The sequence below is a fragment of the Schistocerca americana genome, chromosome 2 (genome assembly GCF_021461395.2).
Source record: "Schistocerca americana isolate TAMUIC-IGC-003095 chromosome 2, iqSchAmer2.1, whole genome shotgun sequence".
Taxonomy (NCBI): domain Eukaryota; kingdom Metazoa; phylum Arthropoda; class Insecta; order Orthoptera; family Acrididae; genus Schistocerca; species Schistocerca americana.
The window spans coordinates 5,459,775-5,484,868 of record NC_060120.1 but is presented as its reverse complement, the minus strand read 5'-3'; the positions used below and the strand labels follow the sequence as shown (position 1 = coordinate 5,484,868).

The 25,094-nt window shown below is 45.6% G+C and overlaps 1 protein-coding gene and 1 pseudogene across 1 annotated transcript in view; both read left to right on the top strand.

Moving 5' to 3' along the window:
• Positions 1-25,094, top strand: part of LOC124596588 (transcriptional regulator ovo) — an 858,575-nt gene that overhangs the window by 518,692 nt on the left and 314,789 nt on the right. The gene's annotated exons all lie outside the window — the stretch shown is intronic.
• On the top strand, positions 18,538-18,655 carry LOC124597016 (annotated as a pseudogene).

Sequence of the window (25,094 nt, the reverse complement as noted above, 5' to 3'; positions counted from 1 at the left end):
TACAGATTTTGTTTTCATTCCATTTCATATCGCTTCTTATAAGGGATACTGCCCGTCGCAGCCCCCTTAGATTTGGTGGTAAATAAAAATAGTGAGTAGTCCAAGCTGAAGATGGGCAACATCGAGCGAACTTCAAGAACTATGCCGTCGTGATAATACGGTAACGGTGTTGGACTTCGAAAAGGAAGATCCGTGTTCGAAGCTCCCTCTTTCATCATTTTTCCTTCTTTTTTTTCTCACGAAGGTGTAAACTGGCCGTCCGGTCATTGACGTGTCTCTTCGTTGTATTCGGATTTGGGTCTGTGTCGTGGTGTAATGTCCGTCTGTAACAGCGAGGTGTAAGGAAGGGACATTCAGACGTACGTACTTCCTGTTTGTTCTACACAAGTACCACATGTTATGACTCTCGCGTTCCGTTTTGGAAGTTTTGACACTTGAATTCCTTTGTTGTAATTTAGTTCAGACCCGTTTATTTGTTGTTTTCGTTGATGTGAGAGGTCTATTCAGCATCTCGCCTGCCCTCACAATTCATCACATTTGCTTGCGCCGGCTGCAGTGGCCGAGTGTTTCTAGGCGCTACAATCTGGAACCGCGCGACCTCTACGGTCGCAGGTTCGAATCCTGCCTCGGGCATGGATGTGTGTGATGTCCTAAGGTTATTTAGGTTTAAGTAGTTCTAAGTTCTAGGGGACTGATGACCTCAGGAGTTTAAGTCCCATAGTGCTCAGAGCCATTTTAACCATTTTTTAACATTTGCTTGCGACGATAGTATATTCATACTACACGACCCATATTCTGCAACCAGTGTACAGTATGACAATTGCCGAGTGTACAGAAGGAGAACAGACACGTCAACAACCGGATAGACAGTTCATAATTTTGTGAAAAAAATGGGGCATGAGAGAGATTTGAACACACATCTTGCGCTTTGCAGTCCGACGCCGTGACGACACAGCCACGATCAGGATTCTGCCGGTTCGCTCGTGGTTGCATTTCTTGAGCTTGGACCGTTCACTGTTCCTAATTTGCTTCTCTTTTCACAGTTCAGTACGATCTCAGAACTCAAAAACAAAAAGGCGCCTGGACCGGATGGTATCCACTCTGAGGTACTGAAACAAATTGCACCGCACCGCAGATCACCCCGTTTCTCACAACGTTGTTAAACGATGCATTAAGGCTGGGCCGTGTGCCTGCAGTGTGGAAGACCTCGAAGGCGGTTATCATCAAAAAGGCTCCAGACAAAGACCCATCAGACCCCAAGTCATACAGACCAATTTGCCTTATCAATACACTCGGTAAAGTACAAGAAAAACTACTCTGCAAAAGACTACAAGCACACCGAACACTACGGGGACTGACACCACACCAATACGGCTTCAGGGAAGGGAAATCTATAGACGACGCAATTAACAGAGCACTCCAAATAGTACACGACACACCCTCCAAATACACACTTGCAATTATGATAGACATCTCAGGTGCCTTCGACAACCTCTGGTGGCCGGCCTTGTTCAAGAGGCTCAGACACCTGCAGGTACCGGAGTCTCTGTATAATAGTTTCATGGACTACTGCAGAGACAGAACGGTCGTTTGGCAAATGGACAACCAGAAAGTGATTAAACGAATTACAAAAGGCTGTCCACAAGGGTCGATCTGCGGCCCCATCTTCTGGGACATAGTTATAGAACCGCTCCTACAGTTACTAGAGGAGCACATCTTGACAGATGGAGCTGTCGCTTATGCTGATGATCTACTCGTCGTAGTTTCAGCAAATAACCGTGCCCAGCTAGAAGAAAGAGCCAATGGAACACTTAGGACAATAACCCAATGGTGCACAGATAATAAATTAAAGATAGCAGGAAACAAAACAACTTATACATTGCTAAAGGGTATCCTGCGCAGGAACCCAATAGTCAAAATTGGGGACACAAACATAAAAAGACTAGCAGTCACACGCTATCTAGGAGTATACATTGATGAACGATTGAACTTCCACGAACACATGCGAATATGCACAAACAAAGCAGAAAAGATACTACACAAACTGGCTAGGCTAAATTCGGAGCAATTCAGACTACCCCTGTCAGTGACACGAACATACCATTGCGCTCTCTTCGAGTCAGTACTATGCTTTGCTGCCAGTACGTGGGCCCACAGGTTAAATCTCTCAACCAACAGAACCATTGTACGTCGAGGCCAAAGAAGTGTTCTACTTCGACTAACAGGGGCATTCAATACAACATCAAATGACGCACTATGTGTCGTCATGGGAATTTTCCCCATAGATATCACCATCAGGTACCGCGCAGCAATGTACTGGCTTAGGATGGGGAGAATAGACCAGGTTCGGCAGATCACTGGTGTACCGATTGAGACAACACGCCAACTCAGAGCATGGCGAGTGGATACCTGGCAGAGCGAGTGGGCCAACAGCGATAAGGGCCGCCGTGTCTACAACTTCTTCCCTGACATCCGGGAAAGACTAAAACTAAAACATATTGATCCCAGCCGCGGTATGGTACATTTCATCACAGGACATGGCCCTTATCCCACGCACCTGTACCGCGTGAGTCTGCAGCAGACTAATAGATGCACATGCGGGGAAGAAGGTTCCCCTGAACATACTGTCTTCTTCTGCGGACAACGCACGAACACAAGACACACAGTACACATAAATCGCCTGAACACACAGAACGAACTACATGCCATAATACGCGACCCGGAAAGGTGGACTGAACTCAACAAACTAACGGACGAAATCTCGAAGATCCAACAAATAGAATACTTGCGCAACAGACCCTACCGAAGGCAAGTCGGTCCAAACAGACGTCACGATGCCCAGGGGGATACAGATATGATTAGCACCACGAGTGATGAAGAAGAAACAGATACAGACCAGGGCACCAACACAGATATTGAAGCGTCCAGCGCGGATGATCCATAGTGTCAACCAAGTCAAATTCAAAGAACAGAGTGGAACAACCGACAAGAGGTGCACAAGTCACACACAATCCTAAAAACAGATTGCACCGTATATATAAATAGTTTACAGCATCTCCATGTCCAATAAGAGCTTAAAGCTAGGTACCTCTTCAAGGGACCTACACCTTCCGTTAAGAGGCAGCGCACAGTCTGTATGGAAGGATCTTAATTGTGGTCCCTCTCTTTTGAGCCCAACCCGACGGATACCTATGGTAGATCGGGGAAAACCACCGCTCAGGCTGTGTTGCTGGCGGGGCCGGAAGGTGCTAACTGCCACACCACGTATCATTGTAAGTCTCATTGGCTCAGTGTGAACTGTTTGTACAACCAACCTACACAGCCTATACCTCAACCTCCACTATACTAAGAACCTCACATCTGAAGCTTAAAGTTGGGCACCTCTTCAAGGGACCTACGCCCCCCTGGTAAGAGGCGGCGCACGTCCTGGATGGAAGGATCTTAATTGTGGTTCCTCTCTTTTGAGCCCAACCCGACGGATACCTATGGTAGATCGGGGAAAACCACCGTTCAGGTCGTGTTGTCGACGGGGCCGGGAGGTGCTTGCGCCTGATGTACTCTACTAGGAGCCTTGCAGGCTCAACACAAACCGTTAGCGTCATTACCTTATTACTTTTACCACGAGTACCCTTTCATTAGCAACTTTGAGCCAAGCACAATATCAGTTACCTCTCTATTGTATATCGTAAATAGTTTAGCAGGCTGGACATGGAGGTCTTAGTCTTAGTTTCTAGCTTTAACGTACCCTAATCTCTTCTAGTTAAGGTAGTTTTTAGGATGGTAGATGTTAAAGGCATGGTGAGCAACGGCCAGCGTCTTGATGGTCATTCCAAGACCCGGGCCGCAGCCCACAACCAGGTGACGGGCCATATTATACATATAACTTCTCTATTCAGTTCTCTTCCTTCCTTCTTTCTAAATATTTAATTTCGTTTTGTTTATTAATATCTTACTTGATTTTGTATTAGTTATAAGTTTTTCTAATGCTGCACAAAAAAAAGATAACAAATGGATCTAAACAGAGCCCGCCTCCACGTGGCGGGACACGGGCAACGGTGTGAGTGGGGACGGGTGCCGGTGTGGTGTTACTTTAAGTCACTGCGGACCCCGGACCCAGTCACAGCGGCTAAGTGGCAATATACGACCCACCATAAGAAATTAGACGATGGGTCATAAAATATAAGCAGCTAGTGAAAAAAAAAAAAAAAAAAAAAAAAAAAAAAAAAAAAAAAAAAAGTTCAGTACGGCTTCTCCCTAATTTCACGCTTGATCTGTGTTCAGTTTTTTACGGACCATACAGTGGGCCATCTTATCACTGAATCTGAGGGGGAGTGCTGGAGAGTTCCACTTGTTAGTATTAGGTGTAAAAACTTATAAGATGTCAAGTGCTCCAGCATAATACGACACTGTCGGCTTCTTTCTCGTTTTTACGGTGATTATCTTTTTCACTTGCCCGCATTTAAAAGAGCTGCCATACATGAAATCTTTTGGGAATTCTGTTTATGTCGTACAGCATGTTCTTACGATCATCCAAGGATGAGGAATTAAATTCTTGTCTTCCTTCCTTCCTGTACTGTAATACTATTAGAGGGAACGAGAACTTTGACAGTATGAATTATTTCTTCCAAGGAATGGATATGCAAAAACGACTTGACTTCAACTCTCTTAATGATGTCGTATAGAAGGCGACGTAGGCCGCCGCGCTCCCTTACACGCCAGTAGCAATGCAGCGGCAGCAGCCGTCGATTAGGTATTAACAGCGTCACTTTGTTGGGACACAATCTGTTATTAAAGAGCCGCGCCTAATGGACGTGCCATTGTCCCTGCTGTCATACAAGACGGCACAGTCATTCTCTCAATCAGTAGCTGCCGAAACGGCTACCGTCTGCACTTTATTTCTCGAGCGATGCGCGGGCGACGGCCCTCCGTCTCGCAGGGGGACCGCAGAGACGCGCCGACAGGGTGCGAACAGCGCCGGCGGGGCCCGCGCAATGGAGACGTTCGTCAGCGCTCGCGAGACAGGGCGCGCCATTGTGCAGCCGTGATTTACCGCCCACAGCGGAGGCAGGCGAGCTGGACCTCCAGGGACAAGCCGGGAGGCCGGCGCGCCGCTTACAAAACATCTGCCGCCGCGTGGCGCGCGGGGTCGCCTTCTCCCGTACTCACAGGCTCTCTGCTGACACCTGCGTCCTCTCGTAACACAGCACGGCACTGCGGGACTCCGAGGCAACATTTCTTTACGGAGCGTTCGTAACAGTTGTGCGATCAGCGAATGCAGGGGTTTTCAAATTGTGCGTCGTGGCGTCTAGGAGTTTACTTGTTTCCTGAGAAAAGGAACGGTGCATGTGCTGGGACAGCAGTGACAGCCGGGAGGTAAGTGTTGTTTCGATGGCACTGTGATAGATGGTAGATCTAATGTAATCAAGCCCAAGACACATTGTGAATTTTACGATACCAGACGCTGTCGTTATCATCGCGTACGAAAGGAAATGTTCGTATAAAAACTGTGTCAATTAAAATTAATTATTTCATCCTTAAATATTTATAATCCATATCTTTAGAACAATATTAAAATTTGAACATAAAATTTTGAAATTAAGTTCTATTACATATTACTAAATATGTACCAGTGATTATCTCTGACAAAGATGTAAACACATTGATTTGTACACAATGCTGGAAAAAAAAAATTGTGCGCCCTTTTAGATATCTCCAATTCACACAAGATTAACTGTTGCAACAGTGCATATGGAGTATATGAAATGATTACATTTACAGAACAGTAACACAAGCAGGTGTGAGGTACTAGGTGTCGAACCATGCTGAAACACCCTACTAGTATGTGGTGTAGCCTACAAGAGCGGCAAAGCAGGCACGTACTCTGGCATTCAGTGGATCGTGACAGATGGCGAATACTGTTCTGGGATACGTTATTCCACGCCTGCTCCACCTGTTCTGCAAGAGTCGCTGGTTGTCGAGTCGCACGAGTCACTTTTCTTCCCGTCGTCCCCGACACTTTATCTACTGGCCGGAGATCACGCTGACCAGGTCAGCTGCTTCACGCCTTGCAGAGCACGTTCAGTTTCACTAGCAGTGTGTGTGGGCGAGCATTATCCTTTTGGAACAACACATCATCTTCATGTTGCAAGAACGGCAAGACAACATTCTGCACGTACCGAGCGCTGGTTAGCATCCTCCAGAAACACCAAAAGTGCAACGAGAATTCTAGCTAGTCGAGCCCCAGACGATGAGGGCAGTGGTGGGGCCATTGTGTCCAGGACGAATCCATTCTAACAGATACTGCTCGCTAACTTACGTCGTACGCACAAATGACCATCACTTGCGAGCAGGCAGAATCTGCTTTTATCTCTGAAGACCGTGGCGCGCCATTCGGCGGCATCAGTCGAGCCGTACAAGTCGATGCTGTGGCGTGAGAGCAAACCGCACCAGAGGAGTGGGTGGGTATCCGTAGTCGCACCGCTAGTACCCAGTTCGCAACAGTTCGTGCCGACATGTCTGGGCTGACAAGAGCTCTTATCTGTGCTGCGATGGTTGTAATTTCCTTTTCCTTCTAACATTTTCGTGTGTATTGAAGTTTTTATTTATGAACGCTACAGACAGACCAACACTGTAGCATAGGAACGATGGAAGAAATGTGCGTTTTATTAGAGCGAACGTTGGAATTTTACCCCAATCCATTTTCATAGAGAAAATAATTTGCGAGCAGGATGCAGCCGACAACTGCACTCGCAAAACAACAAAGGTACCTAGGCAGGTCACATTAAACAGTAAGTACAATAAGATGCAGGCGCTGTGTCTCGTGCAGTCGGTTTTGGCGCACGCGTTCACTCCGACGTCAGCTGTCTCGCCCCGTGTGAGGGCGGCTTAAAGTCATCGCAGCAGGTTTACGCTTGTCCATTTCGAGAACTCGTCTGTACAGCGTAGTTCGCGACCGTCAACGTGTAGCCGCGAACATCAGCTGGAGCCCGCTGCGGTCGCTCCTACCACGTCGGAACGCACGCACCGTGTGCACGAGCCGAGTGGCTTCTGAGCGTTCAGCAGAACGGTGGAGATCGAGTCAGCGCGTTGTACACTGAATGCCACGGCTCGCGTCACATCGACTTAATGGCAGTCTTTGGCAAATTTGGAGTCTGCCGGGCAGGTAAGAGTTTCGGAGTTGCTATGCCGCGACTGGGCCTGCGTTGTCGTCCAGAAGCGACGCTGGCCAGAGGGTGCCGGCCGGCCCCGGTGGGAGCGCCAACCCCGCCACCCCCGCCACCCCCGCCACCCCCGCCACTGCACGGCCGCGCTTGCACAACGACGCACGGCCCGGCGCCGCCCTGCCCCGCCCCACCAGGCTGCTGCCCCGGCAGCCCCGGCCAGCCAGATCCGGGTTGAACCAACTCCTGGCGCAGTCATTAGGAGGCGCTCTCGTGCGTCGCCGGCCGCTGACGTAACCGGAGCACCGACACCGGAAGGCGGCCGTCCACCTGCGCCTGACATTTGCTCGCCGATGAAAGTCGTTCCACATTCCCACTGTTTACACTACTATATTTGCCAACAGAAACATTCTTCGATGCTTCCGCAACACCCCTGCCTTACGGTATGCTCAGCCTCGGTCCGGCAAGTGTGACGCAATGTAGTACCAACTAGTGAAAAACTCAACACGACAAACCAAACACGTAAATATTATCGCATGTGCAAATAATTCCAGAAGGGACCTGCAACGCGTTACAGTTGCGGAAAGACATAGCATTCGTAGGCTCTCAATGACTGTCTTAGCTTACACAGCATTGTCAGAAACAGTCTGAAAAGCTCGTTAGTTTTGTGTGGTACGTTTTTTTTTTAAATGATGAATTAATAAGAAAAAATTCGATACGTTGTACCGTTTCCGTCTTAAGTTCAAAATGGCTCTGAGCACTATGGGACTTAACATCTGAGGTCATCAGTCCCCTAGAACTTAGAACTACTTAAACCTAACTAACCTAAGGACATCACGCACATCCATGCCCGAGGCAGGATTCGAACCTGCGACCGTAGCAGCAGCGCGGTTCCGGACTGGAGCGCCTAGAACCGCACGGCCACACCGGCCGGCTCCGTCTTAAGTAGCGTTGAAGTTAACGAATTAGGCTACTGCGCGAGCAAATTCAAGCGGCTCGCCAAACCTGCTCTTCGTTTGGTTTCGTAAAACCGAACAACAGAGCAACATAAAAATTGGTCGTGGGACGGCAATAAGGTTCAAACCCGAGCCAAAGTTTGAAGAGCCCGCTGCGCTACCTTCTACTCTACGAGAACATCCGACACTAATTACATCTGGCGCGCCGCTTGAATTTTCGCGCGCAACAGCTGGTTCGCCAGTTTCAATGCTAATTAACTCGGAAACGGCGCAACGTAACGATTCTTTTTTCTTAACAATTATCTCTCAGCGCAGCCTACCCAGTAACTCCCTTACAACGTTTCTGACAAGACGCACATCATCTTTAGTTTGAACCCCACAGTGATTTATTCTCATATGCATGTTGCCTTCCTCAGACCTGGAAATAAGTCACTCCCTCCGGTTATCGAGAGGTGGTGGGGTGGAGGAACCCGAACCACAGTGCATTTCGATTTTTCACTTCTACAACATGTTGTATAAGGTTATCGTGTTCGGTGCTGGAAAGAGAACACCTTTAAAGAAGCTCTTCTTTTTTCTTCGTACACGCGCTGGTCTCACCGCGGACTGCTAGACTGAGCCACACACAAATGATTTCATCAAAGTGTACAGACCTGAAGATGGCGTTGACGCAACGTCGAAACTAGTAGCGAAGTAAATATAAAATCTTAAGTACAGCTGGAGCAATTTCGTTTTTAATAAAAACCTTTAAAGAAGGGTTGACTGAATCGGTGACGGCTGTCTTAATAGTGTCTTAACACAAGCTCGGATTGAACAGTCACTGAGAGAAAATCATTCGTAACTTTTTTAATAGGAACCTTTCCAGCACCCGTATTACGCTGTTATGGATAATTAGAGTGAATGTAATTCCCTATGACCGGTTAAAGATTAGCTTTGTCAACTACCAGTCAAGTTCCTTAACCACAGAGTCAAGAAGGCTGAGGAAGAACACCTGTCTACTGAATGCTGCACTTTTCGATTTGTACTCTGACATTGGTACTCACAGAGTCATCCTGTGGCTATAGAGGAATATTAAAATTTGTTGTCTGTCAGCGTAATTATGCCTTTACGCCTTGTTGGCGCTATGAGGCACCAAGTCACTAATATTAGCACAACTGAATAATTGGTCTACAACAAGATACATGACGTGTGGTGAAGTACGGTCTTTATGGAGTGTACCGCTTCTATCGTGCATCGCAGATATTAGTGAGCAGTAGACGCAACAATCGCCACTATCGTGGCTGTTACCGTCACCAACACCACACCCATCACCGTCACCAATATTACCCCTACCCATGTCATCCATCACAATCACCACTACCACCTCTACTACAGCCATCACGACCACCACTGTTACTTCAACGCCTGCACCAAAATCTACGCAACTGCTTCTACCGCTTCATCTCTCTCTGCACCACCTCCACTCCCGCGATGCACAGTTCCATTCCTTACAATACCGCATTCACTTACGTCCCTGCCACTAATACCATTAACACTGTACCAAGCACAACCCAAATCAACAACACAATTACATAACTATTACCACTTCCATGCTGCCATCACAAACACTGTCTTCAAAGTTAGAGTGCTCTATTGCAACAAATCGATCAGTTGCAGCACCATCTTATCTTTTTCTTATCCTAGACCATACACACTGTTAAAAACAGCTGCCGCAGAAAAAACTCCAAACCAAATGGACGTACCGTCAAATCAGGGATAGTTGTTTTCAATTCATTCCTGTTAAACTTCTTTGTAGACGACAGAATTATTATCGCATTCCTGTCCTGCGAGTTCTGCAGTCAGTAGCATGACAACGACAAGCTTACAAAGAAACGCTTACGCAACGAACGTAGTAGGTCCCGTTTCGACGAAAGCACGATATAACGTGCACCTTGCTTCGTTTCAGTTCTTTCCAACTGAAGCGTGGACGACAGGTGATGAAATCCTTTGGCCTGAATCGAGACCGCTCACAGACGACGTTGCAATAAATCGTGCTGCGTTACTGCCCCTAATTAATAGTGCGCCAATCTTCGAAATACTTTACTGGCGGTCCTCGAGTCTTAAGATGTCCTCTTTAGATTTTACCTTCATAACGCCATGTTGTAATATCCTTAGCCGTGAGCACTTGGCGATTGCTGCTGAACGTAAAATGTTCTATGAGCAGTGAACATAACAAAGAAATGTCTCACTTATGTATTTGCTATAGAAGAAATATTCTTTATTTAACAGCAAGCAAAATCTGCAGATAGAATTCCCAAAACATTGAATATCCATATGACTATTTATGATTATCAACGACTGAAATTACTTATTGGATAAGACATTTATCTCATATTTGATGGGGAACCAATCTCCACAGGCGGTATGAATTCATATCGTTCATTATTTCCTTGAATCATTTCCAGAGAATGTCCAATTACGACTCAGCTTTTCGCACATAATTTCGTAATAAGTTACTTATGTTGTGTGCAAGAGCATCTTGAATTATGCATAAATCTGATGGTACAGTACACCAAACAGTGACAAACTCTAATTTAACTGTGCCACGTGTAAGCAACTACTCATTCATAAGCAGAGCGAATTCTACCTCTGTCGACAAAATTTCAGATGTTGTCCAACAGCATTTTATACGTTGATGTTGTTCAAAGGTATTTTATATTTTGGTAGATGGGACCCATAGTCTCTAGTGACTCGTTGCATAGTAACTGCATATTTGATTTTTTACACCCATTGGTTTTTTATATGTAAGTTAATGTTCTGTATCTACCTATAGACAGACCAGTCGGCTCCGACCGACCGCCGAGTCATCCTTTGTCAATGGTGTCATCGGATACTGTACGGTCGGCACACTGCTTTCCTGGTCGTGGCACGCCCTTCACCTTGTAGCCGCTAACTTAGTTGACCTCTCGAATCTCAGTACATCCCGTACCAGTCCTCCAACCAAGGAAAAACCCCCGGCAGTACCTGTAATGGAACGCGGGCCGGCTGGGGGCTGTAGCCGAGCGGTTCTAGGCGCTTCAGTCCGGAACCGCGCAGCTGCTACGGTCGCAGGTTCGAATCCTGCCTCGGGCGTGGATGTGTGTGATGTCCTTAGGCTAGTTACGTTTAAGTAGCTCTAAGTCTAGGGGACTGATGACCTCAGATATTAAGTCCCATAGTGCTCAGAGCCATTTGGACCATTTTTTTTGAACCCGGGCCTTCCGCATAGCCGTCAGCAGCGCAGACCACTCAGCTAATGAAGTGGACATTTCTACATGTATTTCAGTGAAAATATCTGTTAAGTCGTGCAAATATCGATATTATGCTCTGTGTGCCTTGTTTGGAAACAAATAGAGGACGCACATTAATAAAACCGAGAAAGTGCAGGGACGAATTACTAACTGAAAATGGAGAAGAATAGGTCCACTGAACACGTGTCCGTAAATGGACGGTGTGCGTGTAACGACAACAAATCGTCTCGGTACACAGTCCAGAGCTGCATCTCGCCCACGCCACAACAGATGTTCAAACTGGCCTCCCTGGGATCACAGGGGTGGTAGCGCTTGTCGTGCACGATACACACAGTCGTACTTTGGCTTACACCCATGTTGGCGGGGGACTTGCTTGGAGCTTGTGCTGTACCAGGACTCGTCTCAGTATCTTGTAGAACCCGGTCCTCCAAATCTGGTGTCCGCGCAGTTCACCGCTTCCCTGCACGTTCCTCTGCTTGAAAGAACCCGTGATCGTGCAAACGCCGAAAAATGGCTTGAAATGTCCTGTGATGTCCTGTGTGTCTGTGAGGGTACTCGTTTTGGTACGGCCGTGATGCCTCTCGACCGTTTCCACCTGGTTGGCCGTACACAAACACCACCTCGGCCTGTTCCCGACACGAATACCGGACCATTCTGCTGCCTGCAGTACTGCTGCGTCAATCACACAGCCTGCAACACCCAAGGGTCACACGACACGTGGTCAGGGAAACTTCGTCAGCGCCAGTCACCTAGGCAACGATGCATTTCCACATGTCCACGGGATCCCTGCAGTTTGTCGGTTTTATTAATGTTCGCCTTCTATGTTTGATTCCCTCACGACTCTTGCTGTTGACAACCGTAAACCTAATGCCCACTTTACTCTTCGTCCTTAAGCTTGCATTCAGTACTACTCGCTTCTGTCTCGGCTTTGTTTTTTTATCCGACAACTGATGATGTGACTGACATGCAACACATGTATGAGTGGAATAGTTGCACAACGACGATGGGCTTCAGCTCTTCCCGCAGTCACACCAACCACGTCGCAGCACTTCTGCGCTGTGTTTTGTGTTGTACGTTTTGGTGCTGGAGTATTATAAGCTTTTTCACTATTCTAACGATATATTCACAGAACCCTCTAACGGACCAACGGAGAACACGAATCCATTCTACTAAAATACTCAGAAATCAGTAAATAATCTCCGAAATGTTGCGTTTGAGTTACCATGTCAGGGTAACACAGGAACTGCAGTCGGAGGCGACGAGTGAAGTGGGACAGACAGATCCAAATGCTAGAAAATAGTGCCAAAAGAAGATCTGTCTCTAATGACCTCCTTCGGTTGGACCTAAAACAAATCCGTAAGTAAGCTGTACACATTAAAAACAGTGAGAAGCGGCTAGCTCCTACAAAATGCTCTCTTCATTTCTAGTCATAGAGACAAACTAAAATATGGGAAGTGTGTCAAGTGGTGCCAAGTGAGGTAATGCTTCTCCACGGCGCACATGAGTGCCTCCGTTAGGTTTTCAGCTGATAATAACGGCGCCGCCGTCGCCGGTGACGCTCGGTGGGAACGAGCAGCGAGACGGAACACGTTCCCCAGGTCTCCGGTGTCCACAGGGTTCCGGGGTCCCTCGAACCTGGCGGCACGGAGACAAGCAGGCGCTCGGAGCGGCTGTACCACGCTGACAGTCGGCGTTACGAGACAGAGGACGCGCTCCGGCGGTCCCGTGGTCGTGACCGGTCGGCTGCCGCGGTTCGTTTACCTCTGACGCTTACAGTATAGACTGAAGCGACTTGTCTGTCGCCTAAAACAGACGCCGATAAAATTCACTGGAATTCTCTTTCGATCAGTTTGACGTCGTCGTCCATCTCGACATATTTTGTGCTTACCTATTCACCTTTTCATGTGCACCACACTAAATATCCAAAGTTGTACTTATCTTTCAGCAACGGAATTCTTTCTCTCTTCAGTCGTTTCGATTTTGACAAGTCCATCAACTATAAAAATGAAAAAGAGTATTTAGTTGTCTAATCTGCAGCAACGTCGGAAAGTTCTATCTGTTAGTGTTTCTCAAACGGCAAAAACTTCAGATGCAATATTTGCAATCGGAAATACTTTGTACCCCTTAAGTTTTCCATTTATGCTGAGTGATAACGCTCCACGTGAAAGCAACAAAAGGTTTCCTCATTAAAGTCAGCACCATACACTCGATGTAATGAACGGTATACGGGCTTTTATATCTTTACGAAAAGAACCTGGCGCTTTATTATTCCGCGACTTGTGTGTACATGAAGAATAATGCTCAAACGTGTGCAAGTAACGAGTCTTGTATTCGTCCTTCGCTTGCGCTATGGCAGGTAAATGCTTTGCCGCGGGTTGTTAACAGTGTGAGAGCAACTTGTCATGATGTTTACAGCCTGGACGGAGCGAGAAACGCATAATGAGGATTGTTACAAAATTGCTTCGTTCTGCCCCGATCACAATAAACACACTGAACGACAGCACTACCTTTCCTTTTGTGCATCGCAAGTCGATTATGACTTTAGAGTTGCTTGCAAATGACGAGGAAAAAAAAACAGCAGTAATGGAAACTGCTTGCTTTCCTTCTCTTTACATAGAGAGAAACGTATTCAATACTTTTGATTCTCTTAAACGCTCCTACACACCCAGAGAAACTGAGCGGTATTTATGAAACAACAGGTAATTATAAGGCAGAAAACCTTCGGGCACACATTACTGTTGAATGCTAAAATGTAACTATTAAAGTAAGCCTATGGGCCTTCCTTTGTTCACTGTGACGGCATTTAAGCTACCATAGCGCTCTAAGTTCTGATGTTCTAAAGACGGAATTTGTCTGCATTCTTCCTCGAGTGTGGCGAACAGTTGTTCGTTGTTTGGAGGAATGAATCTGGCACACACCTATCGCGCTGATTCGTCCCAAAGATGTCTGAAGAGGTCGAGACCGAGACTTTCTCAAGACTGTCCCAACAAAAAAAAAGTTCAAATTTGTGTGGAGTCTTATGGGACTTAACTGCTAAGGTCATCAGTCCCTAAGCTTACACACTACTTAACCTAAATTATCCTAAGGACAAACACACACACCCATGCCCGAGGGAGGACTCGTACCTCCGCCGAGACCAGCCGCACAGTCCATGACTGCAGCGCCTGAGACCGCACAGTGTTCCAACAAACACAGCGGGTTTTTTTAAAACCATGATCTAAGGTTATTTCAGAATCAACTGCATCATTGTCACAATTGTACAGCAAAGACCTGATCCCAAACTACCGCCACACTGTAGGAACCATATTATCCTTTGAAATACGTTCAAAAATTGTGCATTCTGCGAAAGGCGAAAACTAATAAATCCAATCTTATAGTGGGATTATCAGGCTTAGAAATTACATTGCTTCCAACAATTTTTTTAGAGCCAAAATCCTCACAGCTAAAAACTGTTTGTCAGACATCCGTCAGGTTCAGCGTTGTATATTGGTTTCTACAGTCGGATTTGCAGTGTTATGTTAACTGTCACACTTCCTTAGACCTACCAGTGTGATCAATCCTTTCGTGCTTCCTCGATATCCCCACTTCAGAATAACACAACACATTAGGATCACGGTACACATACGCCTGTCGAATGTTGCTTGCGTTAACCTGTGAGTCCTTCCCAACGTCCGCCCTTCGGGAATCACTTCTCTTCCTTGACACAGCCTGAAGGAAAGCACGTCCGTGATCCTGATCCTGCACATCCTGATACCATACAGAATTCGCATGCAGAGATATTCAGAGACTATTGTTTCATATAGCATAGATGTAGGGAAGGAAGTAGCTTTATAACGCTTAAACAAATTTCACAAAAACTCATAGAGTAATAACTTCAAAGAACTCTCTAGTAACAGCCACGCTGCCGGCCGAAGTGGCCGTGCGGTTAAAGGCGCTGCAGTCTGGAACCGCAAGACCGCTACGGTCGCAGGTTCGAATCCTGCCTCGGGCATGGATGTTTGTGATGTCCTTAGGTTAGTTAGGTTTAACTAGTTCTAAGTTCTAGGGGACTAATGACCTCAGCAGTTGAGTCCCATAGTGCTCAGAGCCATTTGAACCATTTTGAACAGCCACGCTAGCTAAAGTCAATAAGTATTCTGGAAGAAAATCTATTTTAAATAAGAGTTCACACCAATTTCTTGCAAAACCATATACCGAATATCCTTGACAGTGAAATATAACAACAAAAATTGTAGTAACATTTCAGTGGAGCAGTCCCTGGTCTACTGATATTCTATTGCTTTAATTTTCTCGAGAAAATAAAAAAATATCTGCAGCGTGTTTAGTGAATTCAAGTCATATCACCAAGTAGATGCCCCGCCTGCAAATGAAGTTATCAGCTCCATTTATCTCGTACAACGACTCCCGTTAGCCTCTTGGTGGCTCCGCAATTACCGCCATCCAACACCTCGGCCTCTAATTGCTGTCGCTCGACCGAACGCTTGGTGGAAAAACGAAGCACGAATCCCTGTAGTTTAAACCCTATTTCAGATCTCGTTCTGCAGTTTTCATTTGTTCTAATTGCTGGTCTCGTTTCACCTATGGTATGATTTATACGCTGAAACGGGCAATTCATTTATCATCGTTAAGAGAGTTTCCTACTACTTAGATTATCTAAAACGTGTTCTTTTACGCCGTCTAACATTTGCTACATGTCATCCAGGCCCGTGAAGTTGAAAAATCTGTATTAGCCTTGATATTTTTAAATCTGATGCAGGACTCATTATTTTGGAGACTTTGAAGGCACGACTACCTTATCTTAAACGATACCAATTCAAAGACTGAGATTATGATAGAAATCCTCTGTAAATTCGGAAACTTTTTGTGACTGGAGCTTGAAGAAAAGTCTTGTTTCAGTGACTTTTTCAACAAACTCATCGCTGAAGCCTAGTTAGTCCACATTCTGTCTACAGATCATCAAACAAGGATTCCAGTGCTAACGGATATACTGTAATCGGAAACAGTCCCCTGTCTATAGTTAAGCCATGTCCCCGCACTATCCTTTCTTCCAAAAGTGCTAGTCCTGCAAGTTTCGCAGGAGAACTTTCGTGTAGTTTTAAAGGTAAGAGATGAGATACTGGCAGAAGTAAGGCTGTGAGTTACGCTCGTATACTCAGTTGGTAGAGCACTTGCCCGATAAAGGCAAAGGCCCCAGGCTCGAAAAACCTGGTCTGGCACACAGTGTTAATCTGCCAGGAAGCTTCGCAATGCCTTATACTTCATATTCGAATCGTGAAGAAACTGAAGCAGGTGAAATTATGTATGTCTTGCCCTTAAACATAAAAGTAACAGGAATACAGCTTTGCACAATTTAGTTAGGAAAATCAGATGACTGACCATGAAAAGGCCAGCAGGCAAGAAAGGGTCTGAATGTGTCACTTCCCGAGTAATGAATTCACTCATAAACGTACTTCTACTGAACTTCCCCGTCGCTTAAGGAAATATTACAAACGCTTTGTGGTAGTGCAGATGTGAGATAAATTATAATCCCAGTTTTAATAGTTGTGTCTTATAATCTTCGCTATAATTAAGAAATACGTCGTTTGCATCACTTGGTAACTCAGACTGCCTTTCACAATTATAACTACAGGTGATCACGGTTTCATGAGGTGTCATCATCCCGTCATTCATGAAATAAAATATACGATATCGAAATAATAATAAATCATTGAATCTGTTGTCTAAATACTACAGAACGAAAGTATCATAATGATTTTTCTGGTCTAAATGAGCAAAATATTTCAAAGTCTATTCTGCTGTCTGCTTTTCGTTTATTCTCTCTTTCTTTAATCACTTAAAATAATTAGATACCTGAAGATTACTGAAATATGATTCACCCCTGTAAGGATCAGAAAAAAGGACAGTTTCTAGATGAACGCAAAATGGTGTTTTGTGTTTGTAAGGGTTACAACGCGCAGTGAAAGAAGCTCTGAAGAACATTAGCTGAAACAAACAACTTACAGGAATTAAACCAGGTAGTATTTTCAGCGACCGCGTGTGCCTTGAAAATGGCGGGGTGTACTCCCGCCGAAATATCGGCGGTCGCTGAAAATATTACCTGGCTGAATTCCCGTAAGTTGTTTGAAAATTGTATACGCCAGGAGAAACTCAGGGCTCACATTAGCTGAAACACCTAACACGTGTGGCCATCATAATTTGTTTGAGAACAGACGTTTTACAGCTCCATTGACTTAGCCAGAAAGATGAAAGTAACAACGCTTTAGTGACGTAGATGGTTTGGAAAGATTTGATTCGTCTCGGAGATAACGTCAGTACGAAGTCTGAAAGTGATTTGCGATAGCAAACGAGAATACAGTTGTGTATCGTGATCATGATCATGATCTGAGAACGGCCGGTGACGGTAGAAACTGGTAATTTTGTACTGAAATTGTCGTTATTGGGAGGGAAAATAAGGTACCTTCAAAACAGGAAATCGCTATTGTCTCCATTACGACTGAAATTTCCTTCCCTCCTGAACATTTCTTCCCTTGGCGGGACTTGTAATGGATGTTATCTCCCAGTATGACGCTCGCCTTGTTATATTCAGAAATTTGAGACGTAAGCTACTTTAAGATCCATGTTATGTCGCTCTTATTTAGTACTTTGTCGCTCAAAATATGTGTGAGACAGCGCATTTAGAATTTTTAACGAAATGCTTGGAAGACGTTGTAACGGAAAACAAAGAGGGAAATTCGATTTCATATTTTGGGAGTTAATTGCAGGTTAAGCAAGAGAACTACCAGTAAAACACTCTAGAAATGCAAACTGATCTCCGTAGTTGGTACTAAGGAGTATTCGTATTTGTGGGTATTCTGGCAACAAGTAAACCAGACGTGACAAACCTTCCTCTAAGTCGCGTGATAGAAACGATATTACTTGGTAGCGTTACTATACAAAAAAACCGTAAAGGGCCAGCATGCTGAGTTAGGATAGGACCGTAACAATAAAAATACTATACGATAGCTAAGCGAAGAGAACAAACTCAAGAGTGCTATATTTGCTTTCCACGAACAATACGAGACTGGAATAGAAGGGAGAACCGATAGATGTACTCAGGGTACCCTCCGCCACACACCGTCAGGTGGCTTGCGGAGTATGGATGTAGATGTAACGATTGCCAACGGCCTCGCCGCAGTGGTCACACCGGTTCCCGTCAGATCACCAAAGTTAAGCGCTGTCGAGCTGGGCTAGCACTTGGATGGGTGACCATCCGGTCTTCTGAGTGCTGTTGGCAAGCGGGGTGCACTCAGCCCTTGTGAGGCAAACTCAGGACCTACTTGACTGAGAAGTAGCGGCTCCGGTCTCGTTAACTGACATACGGCCGGGAGAGCGGTGTGCTGACCACATCCTCTCCATATCCGCATCCAGTGACCCCTGTGTACTGAGGATGACACGGCGGCCGGTCGGTACGCTTGGGGCTTCATGGCCTGCTTGGGAGGAGTTTAGAGTTTATTTATTTATTTTTTTTTTCTTTTGGAGGCTTCAATACGTAACATGGCAAGCACCTCTCTAGAAAAGCAAGTTTATAGCAAATACTTGAGATGACGCGCAGTACATTACCTTGTAGATGGCTTATCTTTGTTTGTAATGTTATGCGAAGAGAACTACTAAATTCCTGAATCGACAAATATCAAAGTCACAAATGTCTTTCATACGGTCTCGGAGCTGCTTGAAAGAAGACAGCGACAAAGACAGGCCGTTCTACATGTTGAGCGCGAGAGGAAGACCACGTAGGGGAGATGCTGGCGAGCGACAGAGAGCCGCGGCGCAGTGAACGAGCGGCCAGCCTGGCCAGCCTACTAAGCCACTCATGCGAGTCAGTGGCAGCCGCCCCGGGACCTGCACGCCGACGGCCGCGGCCTGCGTCGGCCGAGCGGCTAAGCCGCAGCGGAACGGAGCACGCTCAGGCACTCCGCTTCGTTCTCCACTCTCACAGCCACCAACCGCCCGCAGTGGAGTCCTGTGTGAAGGAGTAAGGCCGGTCTGAGTCCCGCTGACGACAGCGCAGTGCAAGAGCTAAGATGACACGAGCGAAGTAACGACCCTGTGCTCCCATTCCTGACCGGTAACGAGCGACGCGAACACACTCGTTACCTTCCGAACATCTGTCTCGGTTGGTAAACGCTCCTCGCTTTTGTATTTCTACAGTGGTCCCAACAGATTTATATGACAATCAATTATGTAATGTTTACTGTGTTTGACACACATGGTATCAGATTTGAAAGCTAGGAAATGGAGAAAGAAGGGAAAAAAAAGTTTTGCGTCTTGTCGATATCGTATAAATTGGTTGGAAGGAAATGGAGTAGAGAACCAATACTGGTGGTTGTGAAATGGAGAAACTGCTGGAAATCTAATTCAACCGGTCAAGCGCTTGAATTCAGTATGTTCAGAATACAGCTTCAGCATATTTACGTCTCCACTGCGTCAGTTGGGGTTTTCTCAGGAGCTATCAAACATGTAGTTCAAATATTGCCGAACAGTACATCAGTCTTTTTCGTCACTGCATTGCACTTCAATTATTCGTTTACATCCGTAATTTCCCAGAGCTTCCGTATACGTCACCTTGACTTTTAAGGTCTTCGGATCTTGGTACATGGCTAAATCTGCATATTTAACTTGTACATACGGTGGCGCTAGAGGTTTGCGACTGTTATGTGATGAAGTGACAACTTCGTGAATACTAACATACATCGCTAAATAACAAGCGTTTACTTGTTATAAAAACTTTATTGGGGCGTCTGGGGTAAGGCCTAAATTTCAGAAACAAACTTAATGCAACACATTGTATCGAGTAGTAACTCCACTTAAATTAATGTTATACGTTAGCGTTAAGGCCATGTTCACTTAAATGTGAATGCCTTTAAATCAAAATTCGTACTGTTGTTGGACTCCACTACGGGAGACAAAGTAAATGTGGTGTGATTCCCTGCAAGACGCGAAGCGTGCGATGTAACTCCAGCTCGGAGAGTTTCGTGTCGATGCTGCTGCCTATTTATTACAGCATCTTATCACAGAGCGTCAAGAGATCTAGTAGCCCTTGTTCTTGACCTTGGACACAGCAAAAATCGCTTGACCACCTGAGCCTGCGGTTTCCACACATGCAGTCAGCGGCGCTGACCATTACGCCACGGAGGTAGGCTGCAACAGGAGAAGAATCTGTGTTCAAACTTCTGCAGTAGGTACAGTGGGTCTCAGGCGGAGGTGTGAGCTGTCCCCGAGGCGTGTAGCATCAACAAGTGCTGCCTACTTCTCAGCACTTGTTTGCGTTGCATCTCTATCTTTTTCTTGAAGACTTGAACAAAATTGAATGTATATATTAATGGAAGACAGTTTTTGTAGAGGTCGCAGACCTCTACATGATGCACTCGTACATAAAATTTTTAGTTTACACTACACAACATTACTTCTAGTTATAGTTACCCGTTCGGACCGACTGCCATTGTCAGATCACTAACTTAATCAGTACAACGTATTACGTCAAACAGTACATCATTGTACGTGGTATGAGCACATACTCTATTATAGCACTCTGCAGAAACGCGTAATTAAAAGCAAAACAGTGCGACCTTGAAAGCATATTTAGTCTATATCTGTTTAATTTAATTTGTTGGCACTTTGACCAGCTACGTAGGCACTACAAGAGGCCGTGTTAAGTATATTCCAAATTTTTAATTGATTGTGCATGCTCATGTGTGTGGCACCCGTACGAAATAGAACTATCAGGCTATACTGAACAGATTCAAAGGAAGGCAGGTCGAATGGTCACAGGTTTGTTCGACCCATGCGAGAGTTTTCTCGAAGATGCTGAAATAACTGAATTAGCAGACGCCTGAAGATAGACACAAAAAATCTCGTGACAGCCTAATTAGGTTGGACGTTTCTAGAACTAACACCAAATGATGATTCAAGGAATATATTAGAATCCTCCACGAATTGCTCGAATAGGTATCGCGTAGACAAGATAAGACCAATTACAGTATTCACAGAGACATTTCAGCTATCGTTCTTCCTGCAATTCATACATGAGTGGAACGGGATAAAGCCGTAATAACTGGTGCAATGAGACGTACTTTCTGCCATCCACTTGACATTGGTTTGCAGAGTATAGCTGAGTATATGTAGAGTGACGGAAAAATAGTCGAAACAGCAATAAGGAGTTGTACGACAGAAACGGAAGTTGGTAGACGTGTTTCTAGATCTGAAGGATAATGTGTAGTAAAATTTAGCGCCAGTCGGATAAGAGTGGCGTAACCATGAGGATGCAAATCAAGTTTGCTTTAAATACACGTTTTGACGGTAGTGACCGTTAGTTGCCTTTAAGGGGGTTAGGATTTCAAACGGGCCATCTTGGAGCAGGAGAGGCACCACAGGACATTTTAATTTCTACTGTCTATACTTTTACGAATAAATTCATAAAACTTTGTCAGCATGACCAGGAAGGATTAAGGATTCACAATCATAGCAGTGGAAGTTAAAAAAATAACAAAATAAATTTTTTTACATGTGAAAGTTCATCATTTTTTCACTTCTACTGGCTGCGTTTGTTGCTACAGGTACACGTTTCTTCATAAGTAAGAGAGATTCTTCGATGAATTTTGGACAGCATACAAACCATACTTACAGGTGTATGAAACTCTAGGAATTATTTAATTTATGAAAAAATGAGTGTCCTGTTACATTTCGAACTTTATGTTTGGAAAAACTCAAATATTATAGCTAATTATCTCAATTTTTACCACAGTTTTTAATATATTTGGAAAATTCTAGAGTTTCATACACCTGTAAGTATGGTTTGTATGCTGTGCAAAATTTATCGAAGAATCTCCATTACTTATGAAGAAAAGTGTACCTATAGCAACAAATGCAGCCAATGGTAAGTGAAAAAAAGGTGAAATACAAACGTTAAAAAAAAAAATATTTTCATATATTTTTGAACTTACACCACTATAAGAGTAAATCCGGAATCGTTTCTGGTCATTCTAACAAAGTTTTATGAATTTATTCGTAAAAGTATAGACAGTGGAAGTTAAAAATTCCTGTGGTGTCTCTCCTGCTCCGAGTCGTCCCGTTTGACGTCCTACCCCCCTTAAGGCAACATAGACGTCATTATCAACACCTCACTGCGTTTGCACGAGGTCGTTTAATACGGCTACGAGAAGCTGGATGTTCCTTCTGCGATACAGCAGAAAGGCTTGGCAGGAGTGTGGCCACTGTACGTGATGGCTGGCAGCGGTGGCCAGCAGACAGTGGGGTCGAAAGACGACTGAGAGGGAGGGAGGCCGTGTTCGGCGTACCGCACCCGCAGCAGCCGAGTCCGGACCGCCGTGGCACAACCAACTGTTACAGATCGGTCACTTGAAGGACAGCACCGAGCCTCACTCAGGCCATGTGGCGTACACTCCACTGACCCCAAACCAACAGCATTTGCGACTGCAGTGGTTCCAAGCGAGAGCCCTTTGGAGAGCAGGGTGGAGGTCTGTCGTGTTCTCCGATGAAAGCAGGTTCTGCCCCAGTCCCAGTGATGGTCGTGTGGGAGAGGCTCGTTGAGGGCTTGCAATCACACTGTCTGTGTGTGACACGCACTGGAGTTGATGACTCGCGTGCGATTAAGGATTACAGCAGGAGCACTCTCGTTGTCGTCCCACGCAGCCTGACCGCTAAACTGTGCGTCAGTCTGATGATTCGACCTGTTGTGGTGCCATTCATTAACAGCATTACAGGGCGTATTCTGCACCAGGGTAAACCTCGCCCACATACCGCTGTTGTAACCCAACATGCACTACATTGTCGGCTCGTTACCTTGGCTTGCTCAATCAGCAGATCTGTCTCCAAACGAGCACGTATGGGGGATCGTCGGACGGGAACTCCAGCTAATCCACGGCCAGCATTAAACGTCCCTGTACTGACCGACCAAGTGCAACAGGCGTGGAACTCAATCCCTCAAAGTGACATCCAGCACCTGTACAACGCAATGCTGTAATGGTACTTGAATTACGTAACCATTACGGCACCTCACCTGAACCTCTCGATACCAGTAATATTCTACTGAGTTTCTGCAAGGTACTTGACATATTCCTGAGACAACATTCAGATTTGATTTCATTAATGTACAGCTACTTTGATACACCGATATGTTTATGTTGCATTGATATTATTCTTAAGTGTATTCTTTCTTTTGTCACTATGATCTTTGACGTACTCGTAACTCTGATTTTTGGGCGCGTAAGCGATTATTTTGTTAGTTGTTGGAGAGTCGGACCTTGAGAAGGTCAAGTCTTGGACGTTATGTTGGAAAGACGCATAACGCAGTCAGCTTATAAAATGTGAACTTTAACAGTGGGAAAAACGTTTTGAAGTATGTTTTGTATTGTGAAGTGATGTTTTGTGTGTTACGAGATATTGCAACAAAAGCAATAAAAAGGAAGTGTAACTTAAATTCGGAGTGCAGGGTTTTTTTTTTTTTTTTTTTTTTTTGTTTTTGTTTTTTTTTACATCCCTATTGTCCTAACTTTTAAAGATTTAATCTTCAAGAATGGTTTGTGAAGCGCATCTACAAAACTTCTGAATATAGCAGAATAAAACCTAACCCTTTTTGCATCCGAGCTTGGAATCATCCCCATCTAGATTTTCGACGATTGAGCCATGATTTTACAACGAGACCAGCGTTGGAAACACGGAAAGATGAGTGCCTAGTTTATTCATTATTACATGAAATGACTTTATTAACTGTGCTCTAATGACACCTGCCACATAATAACTTTGTTGTTGCCCGAAAATGCAGTATTTAACAGTGTGAGCAACACCAGAATCATTATTAAATTGGCCGGGCGAAGTGGCCGTGCGGTTAAAGGCGCTGCAGTCTGGAACCGCAAGACCGCTACGGTCGCAGGTTCGAATCCTGCCTCGGGCATGGATGTTTGTGATGTCTTTAGGTTAGTTAGGTTTAACTAGTTCTAAGTTCTAGGGGACTAATGACCTCAGCAGTTGAGTCCCATAGTGCTCAGAGCCATTTGAACCATTATTAAATTTTGACCTTTGTTGTGGTAGGGTTGTTAGAATGCATGCACGTTTGCATGCTTGCGTTCAACGTCCTGGCGGTTATCCCAGGTGGCTTACCTCGCGCGTACAGTAACGTGTGATCTTGCAGTGTTAATCACTTACGTATGTTACCTAGACAAATGTATTCCCGAAATATTGTTACTGTACATTAATTATTTTTTGGTGTCACGATTTTTTTTTTATTTTGCTTGAGCGTACACCTGGCCTAGAGTGAGCAATACGAATGGACAGCCTCCCTCCGCTTCACATGCCGAGTTGGCACCCGCTGCCTCCCCCGCGCGGCCACAGTGGCAGGAGGCAGACAGGCAGCCAGGGCGGACGCCGTCCACCAGGGCCGCGGCTGATCGGGACGCGCCGTTTCGCCAGAGCGCCGGCGTCGTCACGACTCGCGTGACCCACATCGGCAGAGCGCCGGCTGCGCTTTTGTGTAACGGCGCGGCCAGCCTTGATCCCGCGGTCCTCGGCTGTTGGGCCGCGGGCTGCGCCGCGCCGCGCCGCGCCGCGCCGCTCTGACTCAGCCGCCGCGTGCAGACCGCGCCGCACGCCGCGAGCGGCCGCGTGCCGCGCCGGATTTCTACCGCTGCACTTCCCGATAACACCCGACACCGCCCTCG